Source organism: Saccostrea echinata, unplaced genomic scaffold (genome assembly GCF_033153115.1).
Source record: "Saccostrea echinata isolate AGI-Se365-2 ecotype Australia unplaced genomic scaffold, CSIRO_AGI_Sech_v1 ptg000054l, whole genome shotgun sequence".
Lineage (NCBI taxonomy): Eukaryota > Metazoa > Mollusca > Bivalvia > Ostreida > Ostreidae > Saccostrea > Saccostrea echinata.
In genome coordinates, this window is record NW_026889803.1 from 10,163,436 (window position 1) to 10,188,987 (window position 25,552).

Below are 25,552 nucleotides of genomic sequence, written 5' to 3' on the forward strand. Positions count from 1 at the left end.
AACTTTCAATCGTTAACATCCCTTACTTATGTAGCAATATACCCTGATCACCTGCATATAGAGTTTTTGTCTCTCAGTTGATTCGATACGCAAGAGCATGTTCTAAATGTGGTAAGCTATTTATTGACAAACAATTTAATGAAACAAGAATATCAAGAGTCTCGTTCAAATTCATCATTTTGCAAGTTCTATGGTAGATACAATGTTAAGGACCCTCTATACATCAGTGCAAAATGTATTTTGGACATTTAGAAAATTATATTGTATATAGGTGTAAATTTTGAGCTTATCTATGTAATTTTCAATATATGGTACGTGGCATTTACCCCCAGGAAAAATGTTCAAAGACAACAAAATATCAATGAACAGAAATCACTGTTGTTTACTTCAGTGGATAAAATATATGCAAATGAAGTGTTCAGTTAATTTATCTTGGCCTTCTAAAATGTTAAGAATGCTTGAATTGATTACAAATTGAGAAATACACTGTAGATTTCAATTTATTTGAATTTAGATCTAAGGGCAGATCACTCTAACTGCAGAAAAATACCACAGAATCAGAACTGTTTATTGTGCAGTGTAGAGAGGGTTCTTAACAAAAACCATCTAGCATTACGTCAAGTGCTGCATGAGTGATGTTTTTCATATCAATTTTTAGACCATTTTTTACACACTAAATTGTTGTTGAGATGTGGGTTATACACCTTTAGAACCCGAATAAATCAAGGAAACCAGAAACTGAAATTTTAACAAAATTTAATAAACAAAACAAAAAATAACTTTTTACAACAAAATAATTAAAAATAATAGAAATGAAATGTCTATCTGCAGACCGTCCTAGGAAGTGTCCTGGAAAGTAGAGTTAACTAATCACAGCACCTCTGCTTAACATTTTCAGAATTTTGGTGTTGAATTTCCTCACACGTAATTTTCACAAATGAAACATTGAATATAAATTCACAAATAACACATAAATCACTGTTTCCTAAACTTTCATAATGCTGTGTGGATTTTCTTTTGGTTTAATCAATATAAGTTTCAAAGAGTGGAATTCTTTTGAACACATAACTTTATAAATGCTGGTCCCGAGTTGTCCGTCAGGGCTGCCGTATCCGACTCTCTCTCACATGTGCTGTTGTAAATGTATAACCAAGACTCTCCCTCTCGCCCTGGACTGGCTATTGTATCAATGGAATTTAAGTACCCCGCCCAAGACCTGTGTCATTTTAGAAACGGGACGAAAGCCCAAGGAAATAGGACCCTGGGGAAAAATATTAAAAAAAAACAACCATACTTAATGTATAGATTCTAACTATATAAACATATTTTACAAATTACATTTTCAATCCCGTAAATACCTGATGTACTTTTGAGCACCCGCCCCGGCTACTTCAGAACAAGCCAAACAGGTCTAATTCTGGCTGTAACTTCCCGGGTACTACCCGAACACGAGCTCTCAGGTAGTAAAAATGCTAACCGAGGGGCTCCCAGCAGGATAAAGACCAATATCTATTATCACACGATAGGGGTATCTTAAGGGCAAAATTTAGTTTGTTACAATTGTATACGGATTTGTGACCGATCGACCGGGTATACCCATTCCTCCATGGCACATGATCCCACCTCTGATGTTTTAGAGGTAAGTGTTTGCTCTTCTCCTGATTTGTATTGTTTGAATGGATTAATGATCTTGAATAGTGATTGTTTTCTTCATATTTCATTCAATTCAATTCTTTATTGCCCTGGGTTGTACAACTCATCGAGATATGAAAATATTGTTACAAAAGGTTTCTTACATGACGTAGGTAAAACAAAGATACAGCGAATTTGCTTTTGAGAGAATGTATTAAAATAATTAAGAAATGTAACTGAGGGAAAAAGAAAACTACTAGGATCACCAAGATGTACTAGTAATAATATGTTCTAGTAATAAAAAAAGATGGAGCGAAAATGCCTATGGTTCGACAATAAAAAAAACTGACAAATCAAATCTTAATTTAAAAAATCTTCGATATATCTATTCTGTATGTAAAATCTCAACATTTTGAATAGTTTGAACAATCTCAGAAATATTGAATTTATTCTCATCTCTGAAGAAGCATGAGTACACCAAAATGGCAGACATTATTTCTTTATACTATGACACAATTTTCAGTATAAGTGGGTCTTTGCCTTTTTTTAACGTGCATCTTCAAAGTATGCATAAAATGTACAGATTTAGGACTCACTTTATTCATTTGTATCTTTCCGAGAAATATTTAGGCCCAGTTATTCAAGGGTCGTATCACAAACTAGATTTAAATGCCCGTATATGTTATGAGGTTAAAAAACATAATTTTACTCTAGAGAATTTTCCACAGAGAAGTTCTGTTTATCATAATTTCCTACCTTTCAATAAAAAGAACTTTGATTTTAATACCATTAATTATAGTTCACAAATTGATTTTGATTTCAATATATATTTGAAGCAATAGGCATTCCCCAAGCTTAAATCGCCCATTGTTCTTTTCCATTTGTCAGATTTATTGATTGATTGTTTGTTGTTTTACGTCTCGTTCGAGAATTTTTCACTCATATAGAGACGTAACCTTATACCGGTGAAGAGCTTCAAATTTAGACCTTTACTCGGCACTCAGGGCCACTGAGCAGTGTGAGTTCTTTATCGTGCCAACGCCTACCGTGACACGGGTCCTCGGTTTTTAAGGTTTCATCCGAAGGACCCGCAGCTTTCACTTCAAGGTGCCGAGCGCTTGGCGAAGGAACAGTTGCTACCTTTTTTTTTATCGACTTAGGTCAGTCGTGGCCATGATTCGAACACACGACCTTCCGATCACGGAGCGAGCGCTCTACCGACTGAGCTACCGTGACAGTCCCCATTTGTCAGATAATCATCACACATACAAATAAAAAAGAATACTGAACTGTGTATTAATTCCAACAAAGGGCGTCAAACTTTTGTCCTGAGAACCACTGCACTAATAATCCAAGCCACTGACTTAAGGTTATGACATACTTGTAGCTCATGGGCACAATGCATCACTTTTAGTTCAACACAAAGAGAATTCGAGAGGTATGGCACAAAAAACAAGATTCCCAGAGACAGACACCGAGAAAATTAACTGAACAGACAGACATTCAGCTAGACAGACAGACACCTTTGTCTAAACAAATGTCTCGAAGATATTTCATTAAAAATGCAGAAAAAAATGTTGTCTCTGCAGACAAATATTCAATTTACATTGAGCTGGAAGGATGTCTGGATTTGGTCACTAGGAGGGAACAAAGAAGGTGAAATGGTTGAAGTATATTGTCTTTAAGGAGCCTAATCCACAGTTGAACTTAACATCGGCAACAAATGCAAGGCATTCATAAACCTGATTTAAAACAGGAGATACATGAGGCACACCCCTCACATCATGAATTGAATTTCAAATGAAACTAAGTATAATTTGAGAATATCATAGAGAAAATGAATTCTGTAGTTTACATTTAGGGTGGCAGAGGACAGTTTTTTAATGCCAAACATATGCCGAGGGGTAGGCATATATATGAGGTCAATAATAAAAGATATTTTAGGACAGTTTTGGGGGTTGATTAACTGCACTTCATATGTCCATAGCTAAAAATGTATGTCAACATAAAGCATGTAATCTACATATTACAGTGCATGTGTACCGAAAATGCACTTTGGAGCATTCCCAGATTTTGGCTTGTTTTTCCAAGATTTGGGCCTCATCTGCACCCATACAGCTCATCCCAGTCCCAAGCGAGGGAGGTGAAATCCAGCATTATGTAGATCAATGCATACCCTAATGAAAATTCAACAATTGATTTGGGCCCATTTACCTTCCCTCTGAGATACAGACCTTTTTCTTAGCCCTACTCACTCCAGCTGAATTTTCTTGGCAACTGGCAGCATGTCTAAGTTTCGATTTACAGCTCTGAATAATTATGCTAAGTATCATAGTGACACGTGTATGTTCCATATTATTCTGCATCATTGCACATATATACCATAATTATTCTATTCATTTTTCTACATAAAATATCACATCAAACATGGAATATCTCATCTTTTTAGATTGTAAGTACTATATATACTTCTGAAAACGTATCTATAATATATTTGTACGTTTTTTAAAAAGAGAAATAAGCAATTGGGTTTGGATGAAATTCTTCAAAACCACACTTCAGTCTTTATCACTTTTAACAATCCAGTCAACCAAGGTGAGTTCGATCTACCCCACCTACACTGGATCACTAAACTTAATAAAAATCCTTAAAAGAAAAAGCAAAGAAACGTTGCCGGGTCCAGAAATGCTCTACCAAGCCCCTATACTTACTCCGAACAAACATACTAACTTCTGTAAAGGAGAAACGCCAGGAGTCGTGTGTAACAGTATAATCTAGAAGTGGTGTAAATCAGATGTGGATTTTCAAAAACTCCCAAAAAACTTTTCAAAAAAATTTGAAATCATTGAATTTTTCAAAAGTCAGTAACAGCAAAAAGAATGATTTTTCTACACTTTATACAATCATTCCTCACTATAAATTAAAAACTAGGCTATTTGATATCATAGAAAATTGCTTCTTCAATAAAAATGGAACTCGGAAATTTTCATATCTTGTGATTGGTCATCAACTAAATTACTTAGTTGAAAAGGATGCTGGAGTTCATCATTGACAACATGTTTTTAGTCCCATGTTGAAATTACGATGGGCATTAATTGTGCTCCTATATTAGCCGACTTGTTTTTATATTCCTATGAAAGCAGAATTTCTCCAAAAACTTCTACATGAGAAGAAAAAACTTGTGGCCTTCATCTCGACATTCAGGTATATCGACGACGTTTTATCAATGAACAGTAGTTACTTCCATTCATATGTCGACTTGATATATCGCAGTAAACTCGAAATAACAGACACTAAAGAATCTACCACATCTGTTTCATATTTGGATGTTTTACTGAATAAAAGACGATTAGGGCCAACTAACAACTTAATTGTACGACAAACGAGATGACTCCAAATTTTCGACCGTCAACTTTCCTCATTGAAAAAATAGTATTCCGTTATCGGCTGCATATGGTGCTTACGTCTCCCAACTTATTCGATACTCAAGAGCATGCTGTGCGTACGATAAGCAATTTTCAAACTGAGGCAGGCTACTGAGAAATAAGTTGATGCTACAGGGATTTCAATAACCTCGTTTAAAGGCAACATTTCGTAGACTCTATGATCGTTAGAATGACGTTTGTTAGCAAATATAACATATCATTGGGTTCATGGTGGGTGTGACCGATCGACAGGGGATGCTTATTCCTCCTAGGCACCTGGTCCCACCTCTGGCATTTCTGGGGATCCGTGTTTATGTCTATTCACGGATTTGTAATGTTTGTAGATTTTTTTTTTAGATCGATCACTGTTCGTTATCTTCAGCTTTTTTTTCATTTATCTGCATGATATTAACAAACATATTTACTTCGGAGAGTTAACTACTCCTAATGCATCAGTACCATGTAATTTAGGTATGTTTTTGTTTTTGTTTAATAAAGAAGCAAAGGCGTATATTCATACAAAAGTGCAGAATATATGTACATGTACTTTTTAAAGAAAGAAGTAAATAGTAATGCTCTTATGTTTTTGTATAATACTAATTTACATGTTTACTTATGAGAGTATTTGAACTTTTATTTGTAGAAAACTATCTGAACTTTAACAAGATTACATGAACTTTCAAGGACAATATGATGTATTAATTAAGAAAAACCCATTGCAGACATCTTTATAACTGAAAATAATAAATTTCCAAAACTTTGAATGAAACCGGTCGGATAAGTCGAGCCATATGCCTACATAACGACATATTAAAAACCAATAGATTTGTTTTTCACAAATTCCACTTTCTGTTACATTAAGGTAATGTTTTTTTAACATATGCATACAAAATTGACGATATATTAATACAGTAAATACGTACATTTGCACAAAAACTGACAAAAATCGGATGTTTAACTACATTTTTTTAATAGAGTGGGTAATTAGTCCATTTTTGAAACCGAATAACGAAAGGCAATGGAAAGATATGTTTCTTTTTACACTTGCAAAAATTTGGTACGAAGACCCATTCCATATAAAAAAGGATTAGTTTACTTAACTTAATTTTTCAGTGTGATATGAAATAGTTCCAAGTCCAGATATGCTTGCTAAATTCGGAAAAGAACTAATTGCTATTTAAATTGCAAAAAAAAATGTGAATGTAGTGGTCAGCGAGGAGCTGTTTAAACGGACATTTATTGAGGAAAGTGTTCGAAACATACTCTGATGTTTTGATATTTTTATATTCTGATGGTTTTACTTTACATTTAGTTGAAATGTTGCTATAGAATTAAAAAAGAAATTCAAAATAAATATTAAATAAATGTATGTTATAACGAACCCATTTACAGTAAATTAATAAATATATATTGAAATAGGTGTCTTCCCGATTTAGTTTATTTTTTTTACTCGCCACTAACATTAGATACAAGTATACATAATAATATCGACACAATGCATGTTAACACACAGAATACACTCGGAAAGGAAGTCACTACCCGTGTTGGACATTCTGTGGCAGAAAATGCAAGGTCAAGTGTTTAGCTTCTTAAGAACCTAGATAATTATCATTTGGACAGTACTGTACATTTTAAATGCCTGGGTTAATTCGTACAACTGAGATATTTCCGATATACGTACTTGCATAGCGGCAAAAAAGGCATGGACATTTGGCTTTGCTAATTCCCCAAGATTCTTTCTAAAAATCCAATAATTAAAGCCCCTGGTCTTGAAAACTTTCAAAGAAAGATATAAGCAAGTGGTTTGTAATTTAATAAATATTTTTATTTACGAGTAAAATTCTAATATTTTGATCTACAGATGCATTAGGACTATGCTATTTACTATGTTATGTTGATTGTTTTTTGTTTTTTTTTAATTTAGAAGCAAATGTATATATTGCTATTTATTCAGAATATTTAATATGATTATGTACTTTTTAAAGAAATAATATTTGTGAATGATTCTGTTTTCACATGCTTGTTCTATATAATATTCATAAACATGTTTACTTAATAAGAGTACTTTAACTTTTATTTTACACGACTACTTCAAGTTTTACCAGACTGCTTGAACTTGTAGGAGACTACCTTAACTGTATCAAGACTACCCGAACATTTGCTTATACCAAACAAAATAAAGGACAAGATAGGCTAAGACTCCTTTTTGGCCCCTGGTTTGGGGTGTCTTTTAGAATGCTGCAACAGCTAATCAATAAAAACCTGTTTTCACCCCTGCCAAAAAAATAGTATTGGTTCTAAGTTATGGGATACACAGAGGTCAAAGGAACGTCAGAAAATATGTCATTTTCCGAGTTTTCACATTTTTATGCAAATTTTCATCGATTTTACAGCACATTTTGTTTCAGATAACATAGAGCACAAGCTTCCCTATCTACCAAATTTATATATTTTATACACTAGCATCAGATGCATCTTGTGTATGAAAATCTTAGATAGGCAAGCGTGTGCTATATTGTTTTCCGAAGTGAAAAGTATCTCAAATTTGATGAAATTCCACCAGAATCGAGGAAATTCGGGAAAATGTCCCACCTCTGCACCCATTTGTGGCCTCTGTGTAACTTTGAATCAAAATTAGTGTTTGTTTTAAAACAAGCATCATTTTAAGTTCTATACTACAAACTATCACGGTTTTACCTGTGTTTTGATTTTTACATTAAATAAGGGGCCAGATTCGGCCATTACCATACTTGTCCTTTCTACTTTGCTTATATTAGACAACTTTAAATTATAGTTTATGACTTGAATCTTTATTTGTACAAGACAACTACTTTAGCTTACAGTTTTTTTTTAAATTATAGGCGAACCCTCTCCTCCTAAATAATTCTTCATAATAAAAGATTCAAAGAGAATGCTGTTCATCATTTAAACAAACCTTAACATCCAAATCAAATTCTTTTGCCATCTTCGTTTGAATTTGTTACTATTCAAAGAAACCTCAAAGAAAAATCAGTAGATATTCGAACTTGAATGACGCATTAAATTGATACTATTAAAATTAGAATCTTAAACTTTGACTTGTAGTACACTATTGAGTATGTAATTAATCCTTATTTGTACTTAACAACTACTTTACCTTTATCATATAGCAGACTTAAAAAATATTTCTATACATGTATATATAAATATTTCTGAAGTCGCTGAATATTCAGAGATTCATAATACAGCAATCTACTCCCAAATTTCGCAAATAATACATAATGGAACGCATTGCAACAGTGGTTATTTTGTCGAGTTGAATATTTGATGATTTTCTAAATTTAGGAAGCAATCGAAGGGAAACGATGATGGTCTTCCAGCTTAAATTAATACCACGCGGAAAAAATACTTCTACATTATTTGAATAATTTACAGACCGATATTACTATAGCCATTTATCTAAGAAAAATATCTTATTCATCGTATTTCAATTCAATTCTGTATTGCCTTGAGTTGTACAATTGATCGAGATATCAAAAATAAGGGGGGAGGGTGCAACAGGTTTATTATATGATGTAGGTATAATATAAAGGTACAATGAACTTGTTTTTGTGAGTATGTATCATAAAATATTTTCAAAAAATGTAACCGAGAGGAAAAAATTACAAAGACCATCAAGGTACATATGTTCTACTAATAAGAAAGATTGATTGAATGATTGTACGTTTTTTAGCATCCCAATCCAGAATTTTTCGCTCATATAGAAACGTCAACGTATGCCGGTAAAGGACATCAACTTTCGACCTGTCCTCGGTACTCAGGGTCAGTGAGGAGTGAGGGTTCTTTATCGTGTCAATGCTTGCCATGACACGGGACCTCGGTTTTTATGGTATCCGACCAATATTAGAACCTATTTTTCTAACCTTAAAAATCCAACATGCATAAAATACCCTGATATAATTTCAAGGCATTTTACAGTAGAACAGAATTTACCAAGAGAAATTTTCAAAAAGCAATTACGTAAGTAGTAATTAATCAATGAAGTTTGCTTTAAGGTCTATGGTGACAAGCAAATTTTTGAAAATAAAAATTTAAATACTAAGAATATCAATAAATGCTTTGATGGAAAGATGTTTATTTATTAGAAATTGAAAAACGATTGAATTTTTTTTAACCAGAAAGAATTTTTAGAATTGATTATTTAGGGCCACGTTCCACTCTTCCATACAAAAACATGAAAATTATATCTAAATATACTAATTATTCAGCCCATACATATCTGTTATGCATTCAATTTCATTGAATCTGAGGCTATTATGGGTCGGATACCTTAAGGTCTCATCCAAAAGGCCAGTTACTTTTATTTCTAATACCGGACGCTTGGCGAAGGAACAGCCTCTACCTATGTTTACGTCTGAGGTTTGACGCGGCGCGGCGAACGAGAATTGAGCCCGGGCCTCCCGATCAAGAAGTTTAACCATTAAGCTGACGGGTTAGAAATACATTGAAGTTATTCGTCTCTGGAGTAGCATGAACCTACCAAAATGGTAGAAATGATCATTTCTTTATTCAATAACATAATTTTTTTTAGTATGAGTGGGTCTTTACTTCATTTTTTTTAAAAGTATATCTTTAAAGTATTCGTAAAAATATACATTTTTGGCTAACAAAAACATACAGCTACGACCCACCGTTCTTTAAAAATACACATTTATGTCCAAATATTTGTATCTTTCCGAGAAATATAATTTTAGTTATTCAAGGGTTGTATCACAAACTAGATTTAAACGCCACTAGTGTGGTGTAGTGATCGACGTATATGTTTCTACGAACCCCCCCCCCCCCCCCCCGATACATTAGATTTTTATTGTTTGGATTCAAACTGCAGGAAAATCGCATTTTTCTCAGGGCCATAGAATAATTTTTGCCTAGAGAATTTTCCGCACAGTTTTAGTTGTCATTATTTCATATCTTTCAATAAAAGAACTTTATTTTAAATAGTTAGTTCAGAAATTGATTTTGATTTTGATGTATACTTGAAGCTATACATGTAGGTATTCCCCATGCCTAAATTGCCCATGGTTCTTTTTTCATTTGTCAGATAATCATCAAATTAAAATATAATGAACTTTGTATTAATTCAAATAAAGGGATTCGAACTCTTGTGCTGAGTACCACTGCACTAAGGATCCTGACCTTCGAGACAGACCGTTGACTTAAGGAAGTCATGACATACCTAAAGGTCATTGACAACAAATTTGTATACCACTTTTAATTCAATACAAGAGAATTCGAGTGGTATGGTTGAAAAACAAAATGCAAGAGACATACTGCCAGGACAAAAAGGGTAACAGACAGACAGCTAGACGGAAAGATAAACAGGCAGACAGACAGACAGACACCTATGTTAAAACAAATATGTCTCAAAGATATTAATACAGAAAAATGTTCATTCTGCAGGCTAATTTCTAATTTACAGTGAACAGTAAGCGATCTCAGGATTTGGTCACTAGGATGGAACAAGGAAGGTAGGTGGTTGTCGTATATTGTGTTCAATTGTCTTTAAGTAGCCTACTCCAATGTTGAACTTAACATCAGCAACAAATGAAAGGCATACATAAACCCAACTTAGAAACAAGAGACACATGAGTCACACCCCTCACATCACGAAATGAATCTCAGATGAAACTCCTACGTATAATTTGACAAGAACATGATAATGAATTCTATAGTCTAGTTGAAGCTGTTTATATCACACAACACAGTCATAAAAGTAGGAGCAAAATTTTTAATTTAATTTATTGAGAAATGGAATGATTAATGTAATAAAAAAATACAGGTATATGCTCATATTTGAAAGCTATAATTTCCTAATATTTTGAAATTTCTAAAAATTTAGGGCCATGGCGAAGGTGTATTAAAGTGTATTAAGGAGGCTGGGTGGTCAACAAATTAACCATCAGATATAACTTAATTTTTTAGATATGATATCTTAAGCTGTGAACTATCATTTGGCAAAGAAAAATTTCATAGATTTTCGTTTTAAAATTTGATCATTTTTGTATATCTTCATATGGAGCTCTTCTTCTAAAGGAGATCAATATAGTCTGAAAATGGCCACAACCACCCAGCCCTCTTAAGTACTACATATACTTATGAAAACATATATATCAACAGCAATTGATATAAAAAAATCAACAAACAATACAAATCCACGTGCTGAGTTGAACGAGGTCGCTGAAATCCCTGCAACATCAGCATATATCTCAGTAGCCTGCCTATTCAGAGCATGCTCTTGAGTATCGAATAAGTTGGGAGGAGGCTTAGAGGCAGAGATTTTAAGCACCGCCTTCAAAAATACCTGGTCTATGTACCCCTGTCAATCAAGTGCATTAAGGTACATCATTGGATGCTAGAACTTGATTGCCATTTACTTACTAGTCCCTGTGTATACCCTGTACACCTTGTTTGGCACTTGTGGTGACCTTCAAATTAACCTTTTGATCCTTTGATATTTACCACACATGGTATACTGAGTATACCATAGAGAAGCTGTAATACTATGGAATTTTTAGCTTGATAATATATATACATACACACCTTTAGTATTTAAAATGATTCTGATATTCTTTATGATACTAGTAATATATATCAAAATTTGGTATAACTTTTTTTAAAGCTCAACAAATATTTTGAATAATATTTTTTTAGTTGGTGGGGATGTTTTGACACACATTCAACCACAAATTAATGAAAATTATTGAGATTAAAGTTTATTTACAACTTTTTATTTCTAACTTCATCTCAAAATCCCAACACAGGTAAAGTTTGACTTCTTGGATACTCTACTGTGTATTAAATCACTTCCTGTGTATAGGGATTAGGAGACAAATGACCACAGATAGACTGCTAGCCCTCAATACATTCACACCTGTACAAAATAAGCCCCTGTCTCACCTGGAATTTTCCACCCAGTAAAAAATCTCTGCCTTTAAGAACCATATGCAGGTGATAGGGGAATACTACTAGATCAGTAAAGAAAGTTGACGATTGAAAAGTTGAAGTCATCTCGTTTGTCATACAATTTAGTTGTTAGTTGGCCCTTATCGTCTGTAGTAAGAAAAACATCCAGTTATGAAACAGATGTGGCAGACTCTGTGGTGTCTTTTATTTCGAGTTTACCGAGATATATCGAGTCGACATATGAACGGAAGTAACTACTGTCAACCGATAAGACGTCGTCGATATATCCGAGTGCCGAGTTGAAGTGTTTTCTTCTTCTCATGTAGAAGTTTTTGAATAAATTATGCTTCTTAGGAATATAAAAACAGTCGGCTAATAAAAGAGCGAAATAAGTGCCCATTGGAATTCCTACGGTTTGCTGGAAGACCTGGTCTCCAAAGACTACATAGTTGTGTCAATGAGGGCCTCCAGCATCCTTTTAATATCAACTTCAGGGTACTTGTGTGTAGAATCAGAGTTATTTTTAACACACTTTGTTGATGACAAATTAAAAGATACGAAAATTTCCGAGTTGCAATTTTATTGAAGAAGCAGTTGTGTATGATATTAAAAAGCCTCGTTTTTATTGTGAGGAATGGTCGTATAAAGTGTAAAAAAAAAAAGTCGTACGTTTTGATGTTATTGACTTTTGAAAACATTGATGATTTTAAATTTTCTTGTAGTTCTTTGGAGTTTTTGAGAATCCACATCTGAAAGAAGCAAATGGTTTTTGATTATTTTCTTGTATAATATTAACAAACAAATGCTCTTTTGAGAGTGAACTACATGTACTTCTAATGTGCAGTACCATCTTCTTTAGGTATTTTGTTTTTTGTTTTTGTTTTTTAGGTGTTTGATAAAAGAGGTTTGAATAAAGAAAAAAAAATAAGTGAATAGCTTTGCTATTATGTTCTTGTATAATACTAATTTAAACGTTTTCTTACAAGAGTACTTGAACTTTTATTTTTACAAAACTATTTCAACTTTCACAAGATTATGTGGACTTTTAAGGAATGTATGATGATAATTATAAAAAAAACATGGGAACATCATTCAAAACTGAAAATAATAATTATCAAATTTAAGGCCAAAGACTTGAAGACTTTCTTAGAAAGAAATAAGCAAATGGAATGAATTTCAATACACATGTTTATAAATGAGAGTAAAGTTCTTGTATTTTGATCTGCAGATGCATTAGGACTATGTTATATAGGGCTGTTTTTGTGTTTAATTTAAATTGAGAAGCAAAGGTGAATATTGCTATTGCTAAAGAATATTGAAAGTGTTTATGTACTTTTTAAGCAAAAGATTAATTAAATGAATCTTTTATTAAGTTCTTGTATAATATTAATAAACATGTTTTCTTATTACTTTCCCTTTTATTTGTATAAGACTTCTTCAACTTTTGTAAGATGTGTGAACTTTGATTTATATATAAAAATCACTTGAACTTTGACATGATTTATAGAACTTTTGCTTATACAAGACAACTTAAAGTTTAGTTACGACTTGAACCTTTATTTGTATCCTAGACAATTACTTGAATTTTATTTGACAGATTTTTTTTAAAATCATAGGCGAACCTTCTCAGATAATTCTTCATGATAAAAGATTCAAAGAAAATGTCGTTCATCATTTAAACAAACTTGAACATCCATATCAAATTCCTTTCCATCTTCGTTTAAATTTGATGCTATATAAACCACAAAGAAAAAAGCGGTAAATATTGGAACTTAAATAACGCATTAAAGACTCTCTTTACACTAACCGAAAATGTTTTTTGGACATTGAGAAAATTATATTGTATAAAGGTGTAAATATTGAGCTTATTTATATCATTTTCAAAATAGGGTGCCTGGCTTTTTACACCCAGGAAAAATGTTTAAAGTCAACAAAATTTGATGAACAGAAATCACTGTTGTTTACCTAAGTGAGGAATAAGCATGCAGATGAGGTGTTTAATTAATTGATCTTGGCCTATCAAAATGTAAATAATGTTTGAATTGATTAGAAATTGATTGATAAACTGTAGATTTCAATTTATTTAAGTTTAGATCTAAGGGCAGATTACTCTAACTACATAAAAATACCACAAAATCAGAACTCTTTAGTGTGGAGTGTATAGAGGGTTCTTAAATCGAAATTTAATGAAAAATTTTAAACTTTAACTAGTAGTACTGTAGACTATGTACTTGAATCCTTACTTGTACTAGACTTCTACTTAAACTTCATCGTATAGTAGATTTAAAAATTGTATATACCTATATAAAAAGTATTTATGAAGTCTCTGAACCTTACAAAGATTCATAATACAGCAATCTATTCCAAAATTTCGCTTATTTTTTTGGAGAGTATTGTAAGAGTAGTTGCTTGACGGGTGGCATTTTTGATGAGTAACATATTTGATGACTTTCTAAATTTAGAGGCTGGCGAAAACAATGACGGTCTTCCAGTATTTGATACTCTTGTTTAACGATGATTAGAAACTTAATGAATTGATATATTGACGATTTTAAGTCAAATGTCAATTTTGTCAAAGTTTCCAAGTTTACAGTATGTATGAAGAGGAAAACAAATGAAAGTTTTTAGGGTTTTAGGGTTTACCAATCGTTTGATACAGTATGATCTATGTATGCATTACAATAACTAAGTATCTTTTACACATTGTATTAAAAAAAAGTCCCTATATTCATGGTATTGCAAAAAAGTGTTATACGGCTTAACTATATAAGTTTTATCTTACAGTAAACTTGTCTGTGAGAGTTTACTTTCTGTTTATGTAATGATATGTGAAGATAACGAAGAGTAATCATACTCAAAATACAATTAAACAAGATGTGTTTGTGAAACACTGATGCCCCCGTATGGCACCTTATGACGAAGGTTAAATTTTCTCAAATGCAAGTCAAACTCCAAGGTCAAGGTCGAGAGATCAAAAATGTTGTTACCAAAACAACGGACTTGTGTCAATAGATATACGTGATAAATATGACAGCCCAGGCACCAATCATTCAAAAATCATGGTCAAGGTTAATGTTTTCTAAAGGTTGGTCAAACTCCAAGGTCAAGGTCAAAGGCTCAAGAATAATGGTACGCAGGGGAGGACATTGTCATAAGAAATACACATGCAAAATATAAAAGCCCTGACACCAACTGTTCAAAAGTTATGGCGAAGGTTGAAGTTTGACTTTCAAAAGTAGGTCAAACTCAAAGGTCAAGGACAAAAGGTCAAACTTGTTGATATCCAGGGGAATGATGTCTTGTCACGAGGAATATACCTGTGAAGTTTGAAAGCCCTAGTACTAACTGTTCAAGTGTTATGGCCAAGGATAAAGTTTTTTAGAGTGAGTCAAACTCTAAGGTCAAGGTCAAAAGGTAAAAAAAAATTATATCCATGGAAAGACCTTCTCACGATAAATATACATGTAATATATAAAAGCCTTAGCATCAACTGTTCAAAAGTTAGGGCCAATGTTAAAGCTAGGTAAATTTTTGCAAAAGTGGATCAAACTCCAAGGTCAAGAGGTCAAATATAATGGTACCCAAAGTAAGGTCTTGTCAGAAGGAAAAGACAAGTGAAATTAGAAAGTCATAGCTTTACCCAATCAAAAGTTATGGGCAATGTTAAATTCTTTTAGGACAAACAGACATAAAGAAGGACGGACAGAGCAAAAACTATATACCCCCGAATCTCCGATTACGGGGGCATAAAAATAAAGCTTATCAAGGTCTCGTCAAGTACAAGTACTAGTCATTCAATTTGTCAGATATTCATCACATGTTTAAAAAGCTGCTGCATTCATGATTGCAAACTGTTAATGTAATAACTCTGATCTTGTTCACAAGTATAGAATGTCTCTTACAGCGATATTTAAGTCATGTGATCAATACAATTAATTAATGACACTTTTACGTATGCAACCTTAACATCAAATTAAAGGCTTAATGTACTTCAGATTTATGCCTCTTTTTCATAAGTGAAAGGCACATCCAGTGTTTTCTCTCGACTTGTTCCACATTATAACTCGTACGAACATGTTGGAAAAGATCTGAAATCAATTGTACTTATATACGTATTTTTATTACATTGTCTTCACAGTGTAACAAGCAAATTCAAAGAATTGTGGTCGCCCGCTTTCGGTGTTATAGTAGATGGGATTTTTGAAAAGTATTTCAAACTTCAAGGTCAAGGTACGGGGTCAAAAATCATAGTATATTTGGAAAGGTTTTGTCACAGGTAATGCACATCGGCTTGGCCAAGATCAGGTGCCCATTTCCAACTAAATGGTGTTATATAGATGTAACTCTTTATAGTTACATCTAATCTAAATGTCTTTTGTTGCATTGCAAAGATCAGAATGAGAGCTTTCCATTGGTATATAATATCATATATATGGTATCTGCATTTTTGAAAAAACAACAGAATAAAGTCAAAGATTCATAATTTTTGAAGCGTTATGCTGTTGCACTTGTTTTTTTACATTTTAAATAAGGGTTAATAAAAAATATTTTGAATGAAACATTCCAAAGTAAATGCACTTTATTAAAGAGAAATCATTCTGGTTAAGTTTATTTTTTACAGAAAAGAAAAAGGATAAAAATTGTGGAAATTATGAATAAATGTGTGCAGATATACCTTTGTTATATAATTTAAGATTTATCAATGTTTGAATAGATGCATAATTTCTATCAAAAAAGAGCAAATAAAATTTTTTAAAATTTTTTTTATTTAACTTAAGAAAACAAGTACTATGAGAAAAATATAGTGGTTATATTGTAAAATGTGTGTGCATTTTGTATTTTATTTTCAATACTTGTCTAATATTTTGTATAGTCCGTAGCCCCATATTTCATTGCAGTCTGTGTTCAACAAAAGAATGTAGAATTAATCATGCTCTTGTTTAATATTTTCTCAGTTACCAGTAAAGTAAAAAACAGTAATGAATAGCTTTTGCGCTAACACCAAAAGAAGTTATAGAAGAATGACTGGTGTCCGTAGCCCTGTATAGTCCGTAGCCCCAATATGATAAGTTCCAGAAAAAATTATATACATTATTGATACAATAACTACAATACAAAAATATATTTATTCGAACAATTGCAATGTTTTTAAATACAAATGCCACTGTAATTAAAAATAAAATATCTGAAAATTAACATTTTTCAACTAAAGGCTTGCTTCTGTAGTCTGTCCTGTTATGTTTTGGTCACAACATATTTCTAAATATAAATGATAAAATTTTCCTTCTTGTGATACATACTATCAATCCATTTACAATGATAAGCATTGGAATATTTTTAAAAGAATATTTAGCCATACAAATCCTACTTACAAAAGGGCTATGGACTCTACAAATAAATCTAGCAAATTTACAGACCATACAACAGCACTTCTGTATAAGCAAGAGAATTTTTTCCTACTTGTATCTACTGCAAAATGGGGATCCAATGGTTTATTAGTTCTCATCGACCAGTCTTAACATCCCATTGTGGGATTTGTGGAATTTGATCCCAAAACATAAGGATCAACTCCTTACTTTACAATTTAGTACAAAGTGAGGCCTTCACTCTTATAATTGCACCACCCAATCTACTTGTCACTGAATTGTTAGTTTTAAAAAAAGCATTGATTTTTTATGGGTAAATATTGTACTATTATGTTTGTTTTTTTTTTTACTTCAAATGGTCAATCATGTTTTGCAATTTATTTTTTTTTAATTACACCATATGGTTATGATAAATTATATACTGATCCACCTCTTGAATGACCATCTTGAGTTATATGCATTACATTAAATCGAAAAAAATATAAGGCAATATAGTCCGTACCCCCTTCCCCCACAAATCATGCCTTGATTTATTTTCAGCTCCTGTTGTTTTTATTCATTATAGTTTGAACACCAATTATGCTTTAATTAATTGAACTGGAATTTCATTTGGCATTGAAAGTACATAGTACATTAGACAATTGATTTTTAAGTATGGTATTATAAATACTCAAACTAAGTAGTGTGAACTGTTATGGAAAACCAATTAATAAAAAAAATGCCCAAAATTTAATTAAACAGTTATATTTTCTTTAAGTTGATTGTCCACAATAGAGATGTTTAAAGGTATTGTCCGTAGCCCCAGTGCTCACATGAAATTCATCCTTCTTAGATGCTAAATTAAAGTGAACTCCAAGATGATAATTTCAACAAATATTTACTGAAAAAAGCTACTATTTTTCTATGGTCTTTCATTAAATGAAAATACTATATGTATAGTCCGTAGCCCGAGGTCTTAAAATAGTCAATCAAAAAATATCTGACACAGTTTTTCTCTGAGTATTACCTAATAAGTTTGAAATTTTCATACCCATATACAGTATCTTTAGAAAAATTGAAAGTACATTAATGTATTTTTATTTCAAATGTCCAAATATTAAGAGTAGAAAAACGCTCAAAGATCAACAAATTTACCCATGTCCTTTATATACTGTAACATTTAAATGGAAATGAATTATGTGATTTTTTTTGCTCAGACAATATTTTGTGAAGAGTTTTTATTTGACTTATACTTTTTTATTCAGTTGAATATGATAGAAATGAATGTTATGCCTGAATATGTATAGTCCGTAGCCCACTTGGGTCCCTGCTATATAAGACTAAAATCTTTTTAACCGCTTGACAGAAATGGACAGAAATTTCAGACAATCTGCCAAAAGGATGTAGTGTTACATAGAACATACTCGTAATACATTTCATTTGACTTCATTTTTTTGTTAATCTGCAACCAACATGGACACCTGATCTTGGCCAAGCCGACTAGCAAATTTGATATCCCTATTTTTTTCTCAATCAAAAGCTATAAGCGAAGAATTTTTTTTCGAAAAATAGGTCAAACTTCAAGGTCAATGTCATGGGGTAAAAAATTATAGTACATTTGAAAAGGTTTTGACACAGGTAATGCACATGTTTAATATTAAAGCCCCATCTTTTCTTCCCTGCAAAAGCGGGGAACAACAAGGCAGTACATAAATATGTTAAAAAACGTTCCATATTTATATAATAAACTGGATAGAATGGGGATGCTTACTTCTCCTAGGTACCTGATCCACCTTTGGTGTTTCCAGTTTTGCCCTGTTTATGATTCGTTTTGTTTACTGGATTTATGAGATTGATCACTGTTCGTTATCTTCACCTTTTTCATTGTCAGCGAGTCAACGGAAAACACGCATACGCCCACATATTTGCCATAATTGATTTTTAAAAAAAACCTGTATCACAATTAAGGACATACGCAACGTACGTTACCTACTGATAATTTTTTGAGATATTCTTAATTAAAGATTAAAGTGCCATCAAATGTTCGTAGAAAAAAATCAGTATGTATTACAATGTACCAGGGGTTTTGAAAAAATATCAATTGATGAAAATTCTTGTATAATTCAAAGAAAAATCTAAAAAAAAAAAAATACTAAACATATATTCTAGATGTTTTGTTTATCCAAATTTGTTTTAGAAGAAGTGTACAATAGCATATATAGACATTAAAATGTAGCACACAGTTCTTTTAAGTATTAAAACTCTTCAACTCCAGGGAAAAAGACAATAAAGTTAAAACTACGTTGCGTATGTTCACAAATATAATATTTGTTTTTGACAAATAAGAAACAGACGAACCAATTATAGTATAGTTAATTTGACATTCGCCTTGAATGTCTTAGAAAAACATATTTTTGGATTTTCCCAAATCTTTTTTTTTTTAGTATCTCATGTCTATATTGGAAAAAAATATATAATAAAGCATTTAATGAAACAAAAAAAATTCAGATTTATTGAATTACACGGTAAAATAATTAATTTATATTGCCAACGAGTACTTGATAAAAATAACTAGCAATTTAAAATTGTTTTTGGTGGAGAAAAAAACTCACATGGAAGGAAAAAAATATTGTAAAAGAAATTTCGGTGTGATTCGGATTAAAGATTGCAATGTATTGTAACTTGAGTTCTTAGTATGAGATGTAAACTTCATGTTAAAAGGTAAAAAATGTGCTTAGAAACTGCAAGTTTCACCGCCTTGACTTTTTGTCCTCACTACTAACTGGAAAATTTGTGTGCATTGGAAGAAAGTGAAATGCACATGCAAGCCTGTTTAACTTATTCTTAAATAAAAAAAAAATCACTGAATTTATCACCGTGTAACAATGCATCTTCGACAGAATTGACTAATAAATATTCATTTTTGAAATTTATTGCATTGATCGAGGATTTAAAATATCTTTCTTAGGTGAAAGAGACGAATGTGAATACATGAGGTTCTTCTTCTACACCAAGAAGTTTAAATTACTATGACGTCATTATGACAAAAAGGTACTTAGCTTAATGAATGACCTAATTTCTCCTGATGTTTCCTACAGCAGGGTGAGCGAAAGTGAGTAAATGAAAGAGACAGTAAATGTCGATCGTGCATTTTGATGAAAAACTGCAGAACTGTAGGTTTATGGTTTTATATATTAGTCTTTGACCATAACGCTACAGATCCCGTAATGAAAATATGGTGCAATTTACGGAGCAAGATTTTATGCGCACGTTTGTGGAGAATTTCTCCACTATCCAGCAATGGTCAATCAACTACCTTTCACTCCCTAATTCAAGACCTCTTTCTAACCAACCTGTATATTTTATCCACATCCTAACCCTTTACAATCGTCTCTACAGACCAGTTAACACGCTTAGTTTGAATTTTTGTCGGATAGCAGACAATTCAAAACAAGCGAGTTAACCTTAAAATGGGACTTTAAGAGATTTAAGGCTTTGATACAACTATTGTGTGTTGTCAAGTTAATTATCAAAATTCTTCTCTTTTACGAACCCAAGTAATACATGACCTCAAATCAAGAGAAAAACCGCATCATACATGTATAGATAAAAACAGAGACTGGTTCAAATACCTTTACAAGGCTCCTAGAAACTATTCCACTGAAATACCCTATAACTAGGATCAAGGTCAAGAAACATCATCCTTGTAAGGACAATAAGTATAATTATAAAAGTAGGAATTCATTTTCTCTTCTGAAATCAGTAATATGGACTGTTCACAATATCTAGACAGATACAATTACTTAACTAATGATTTATAAACATATCGATGAAAGTCTAGAAAAATAGAGCAGAAATTCAACTTTTTGTCTCCTTTAGACATATAGAACGATTCAAGGTTCATCACAGGGTGAAATAAACCATTCCATTGTAATATAACCAGAGTCAAGACTAAGAAACATCATCTCTGTAAGAAGATCTCACGATCATTTTCTTCACAAGCCTCAGAAAGTTTAGTCATTTCAAACAGTTACCCTGATTGGTGACAAATGATACTGACTAGGTTCATAGTATGGGAGAGGGAAAGGGATGTGAATAAATTACAGATCTAACGAACACACTGAAAAGTGGTCAGAATGGATACTATATCCTCATCATAATACGAAGAATTATTATGTAGAGAGTCAACTCACTCTCCTTTGATTCCAAACTCTCCCATCTTTAACACGTAGGTAAAATTTCTTGCATAACAAGCATAATATATACATAGAGTCAATCCATAGCATCGACTTCATTGATATTGACCGATTTACCACCGGGCTACATTTATTATGATATTTTCTTTTGGACAAATTAAAGACAAACAAACCCACTAAAGTATAATACCTTTAGTTAAATTTGATACTAGTATTCGCCTTGAATGTCAAAGCAAAACAAATCTTTGGATTTTCCCAGATCTTTTTTTTAGTATCTCATGTCTATATCGGGAAATAAATAATTTAGCATTATATGAAACATATGAATCAGATTTATTGAATTACACAATATACCAATTATTTTATTTAACAATACTGAAATGTCAATTAGTACTTTATAGGAATAACTAGCAATTTAAAATTGTTTTTGGTGGAAGAAAAGAAAAACCTTTAAGGGAAGAAAAAATATTGTAAAAGAAATTTCGGTGTGAATCTGATTAAATGAGATGTAAAACTCATGTTAAAAGGTATAAAACGTGCTTAGAAACTGCATGTTTCATTCCCATACATTTTTGTTTTCACTACTAACTAGAAAATTTGATTGAAGAAAGTCAAATGCACATGCAATCTTGTTTTAATTATTCTACAGGGATTCTTAAATGACAAATCACTGAATTTATTATCGTGTAACTATGTATTTTCGACAGAATTGACTATTAAATATTCATTTTTGAAATTTATTACCTTGATGGAGGAGTTAAATATCTTTCTGAGGTGAATCTGACAAATGTGAATACATGAGAAGGTTCCTTTTTTGCACCAAGAAGTTTAAACACTCAAGCTCAATAAAATGGTGCAAATGATGTCCCTGGGGGTTAAGCGTAAAAAAATAATAAAATGTCAAAGAAAATACTTTTTGAATGAATGCATGAATATGTAACCTTTAAGGCAAAAATACAAAAATGAAGTGAACAAATCATATTGAGATATTTTATTTGGCATATAGTGATTTTTTGGAACGTACGTTATTGTCGCCAACATCGAATAATTACACTTAAATGGCTATTTTTTGTACAAATAACAGTTGAATCTTAAATTAGATAGCATATGTCTTCAAAACATTTATTTGTAAAATGCTTTTAATAAATTATTGAGCATAATCACAAATATATTACCAAACTTTGATTTGATATCCCCTTGTCGCCAGAAACAAAATAAAAACGGACTGTGACATTAAATATAGTATGAGTATTCGGTATTGTATGCCTGTAAGATTGGAATACGTTTTATTTTGAAGGAAACTTCTTGAAAATTAAAAATAAATGGTACAAAGCCTTGTATATGTTACCAATACTTTGAAATTACATTCTATCTTCCTGTTTTACATGCGTATGGATAGGCATGAAACATTCGTTGTATTAGTTTAATAGATGACATAGAATGATATCATAGTTAAACATGTGATACTTTTTCTTCTATCCAACAACTGTATTCCATGCTCCAACCGTGATTTAACAATGTCTTATTGTTAGCTTACTATTTCAGAGAAAATGATTAAATGAAACAACCGTTACCGAAACATTCGTTACCAAACCTCTTAAAAAAGAATGATTTATGAGTTCAAACATCTTCTGCACATATACGTGGTCAAATATTTTGCGCCAGTATTCAAATTTTGACATCCGGAGTACGGTACTGCCTTTTTATGATTTTTTCTAAAGTCTAGACAGTGTTGGTGAGTTTTTTTTTCTAGAATGCAATAACAATGAATCAAAAGGAATGAATTAGTATGTAACTGTTAATATTTATATAACGACCGACAACAACTACGCAACCAGTATCAATCTACACCTGAATGTCCTCTATTAGTCTTGAAAGGTGTTGAAACATTAGTTACCGAAGGTAACGAATGTTACAAAATTTTAACAAAGTATATATCAACATTGCAACAATATTTACAGAATTTCTTTTATGACTAATTGTTCGAATGTAAACTTTATTGATTGATTTGTATCATTTTAAGCTTAAGTTGCATAAATTTTAATATAAATTGATTCTAGAGACTTATTGAACACACACATTAATTCTGAAGAAAAACATTAATTGAAATTATTTTGAAAGACATTTTTAGATTGAATCATAGGATATTGATTAAACAAAGGCTTGAGTTTCTATTCTGAATCTACATCAGGGTTTTTTGTTTCTCTCTTATAATTTTGATACTGTTAAACTCGCATTTTATGTTAAGTAACGTACGTTTCAGCATTTTATTTTAGTTGAACTATGGCATTGACCCAAGCAAAAATACGAAGGAAGTTTCCATTGATGGTTAAATGATTTCAAGCTAAAAGTCATCAGAAAAATTGTTATTTACATTATTTTAGGTTCTGTTAAAACGTCTATACAGACAATTTTACATATATCTCTTATCCGTTTGTACATATAGTACAGTTCAAGGAAAATATGACACGATGATATATATGATGCAGTTCAAATTATGATTTCTTTTGACATTTTCAATACCATGGCACAAGTAGAGCAGAAATTACATCTCATGAATTGGTCAATTTTGTTGGAATTAATCTTAAAAACAGTAAATATTACTTCTCATGAAACATTCGTTACATACGAACGTTGTTGCATTTGAAAGTGTAAATAAGAACAAGACCACAATTCATGAACATTTTATTTAACGTTTCTATAAATGGATCCTCTATTCATTTAGAACCCCCATTTGCGCCGGGCAGATTTGATTTTTCTTGAGGCATATTTTAAATATAAAATTTTAGAGATATGTCAAATTCATTTGAAGAGAAAAATATAATACGACAATTTGACTGCATCAATTCATAAAATACATTATGACAGTTGACCTTTTTGTCTTATCACGAAAGTAAATAGACTGATTTGCTTTTGACATTGAGGATTTATTACAATTTATATTATTTCATCCTAAAATCTTAAAGGAAAACTATTATATGATACGTAACGCTTGTTTCTCAGCAAATAATGATCAACAATACACCTTTATTTCAACTTGACGTAATTTCTTAACCAATGAACTTAACTTGAAAAATCTTTGGGAATACAAACTTGATATGTTGATCTATCCGAAAATCTTATTAGCAGATGGATAATCAAAAGTCGATTTTAGAAAAAATATCTTGAATTACACCAATTTATTGAGTTTGGGTGTAAATTACTATGACGTCATTATGACAGAAAGGTTCTTAGCTAAATGAATGACATATAATTTCTCCTGTTTCTTGCAACAGGGTGAGCGAAAGTGAGTAAATGAAGGAGAGAGTAAATGTGATCGTGCACGTTGATAAATAGCTGCAGAATTGTAGCATTATTGTTTTATATATTATTCTCTGATTAAAACGCACAGATCCCGTAATGCAAATATGGTGCAATTTACGGAACAAGATTTTCTTCACACGTTTGGGGAGAATTTCTCCACTATCCAGCATTGGTCAATCAACGACCTTTCACTCCCCAATTCAAGACATATTTTTTAACCAAACTGTATATTTTATCCATCTCCTAACTCTTTACAATCGTCTCTACAGACCAATAACTCAATTGTTTTGAATATTTGTCGGATAGCAGAAAATTCAAAACAAGCCAGTTAACCTTAGAATGGGACGTCAAGAGATTTAAAGCTTTGATACAATCCCTGTGTGCTGTTAACTTAATTAACAAAATTCTTCTCTTTTACGAACCCAAGTAATACATGACCTCAAATCAAGAAAAAACCGCATCATATATGTATAGATAAAAACAGAGACTGGTTCAAATTCCTTCACAAGGCTCCTAGAAACTATTCCATTGAAATATAACTAGGATCAAGGTCAAGAAACATCCTTGTAAGGACAGTAAGTATAATTATAAAAGTAGGAATTCATTTTTATGCCCTGGATCGAAAGATACCGGGGTATATTGTTTTTGTCCTGTCTGTCTGTTTGTCTGTCTGTCTGTTGTCAACTTTAACCTTGCCCATAACTTTTGA

The 25,552-nt window shown here is 31.9% G+C and overlaps 1 protein-coding gene across 2 annotated transcripts in view; it reads left to right on the forward strand.

Moving 5' to 3' along the window:
• Positions 1-25,552, forward strand: part of LOC133171704 (GTP-binding protein Rit2-like) — a 117,403-nt gene that overhangs the window by 75,102 nt on the left and 16,749 nt on the right. Inside the window, exon 1 of one of the 2 annotated variants that reach the window (XM_061306495.1) lies at positions 9,655-9,660. The exons of the other annotated variant lie outside the window; for it this stretch is intronic. The gene's annotated coding sequence lies outside the window, so the exon portion shown is untranslated. Of the gene's footprint in view, positions 1-9,654; positions 9,661-25,552 lie in introns of those variants that run through there. 2 annotated transcript variants of the gene reach the window in all.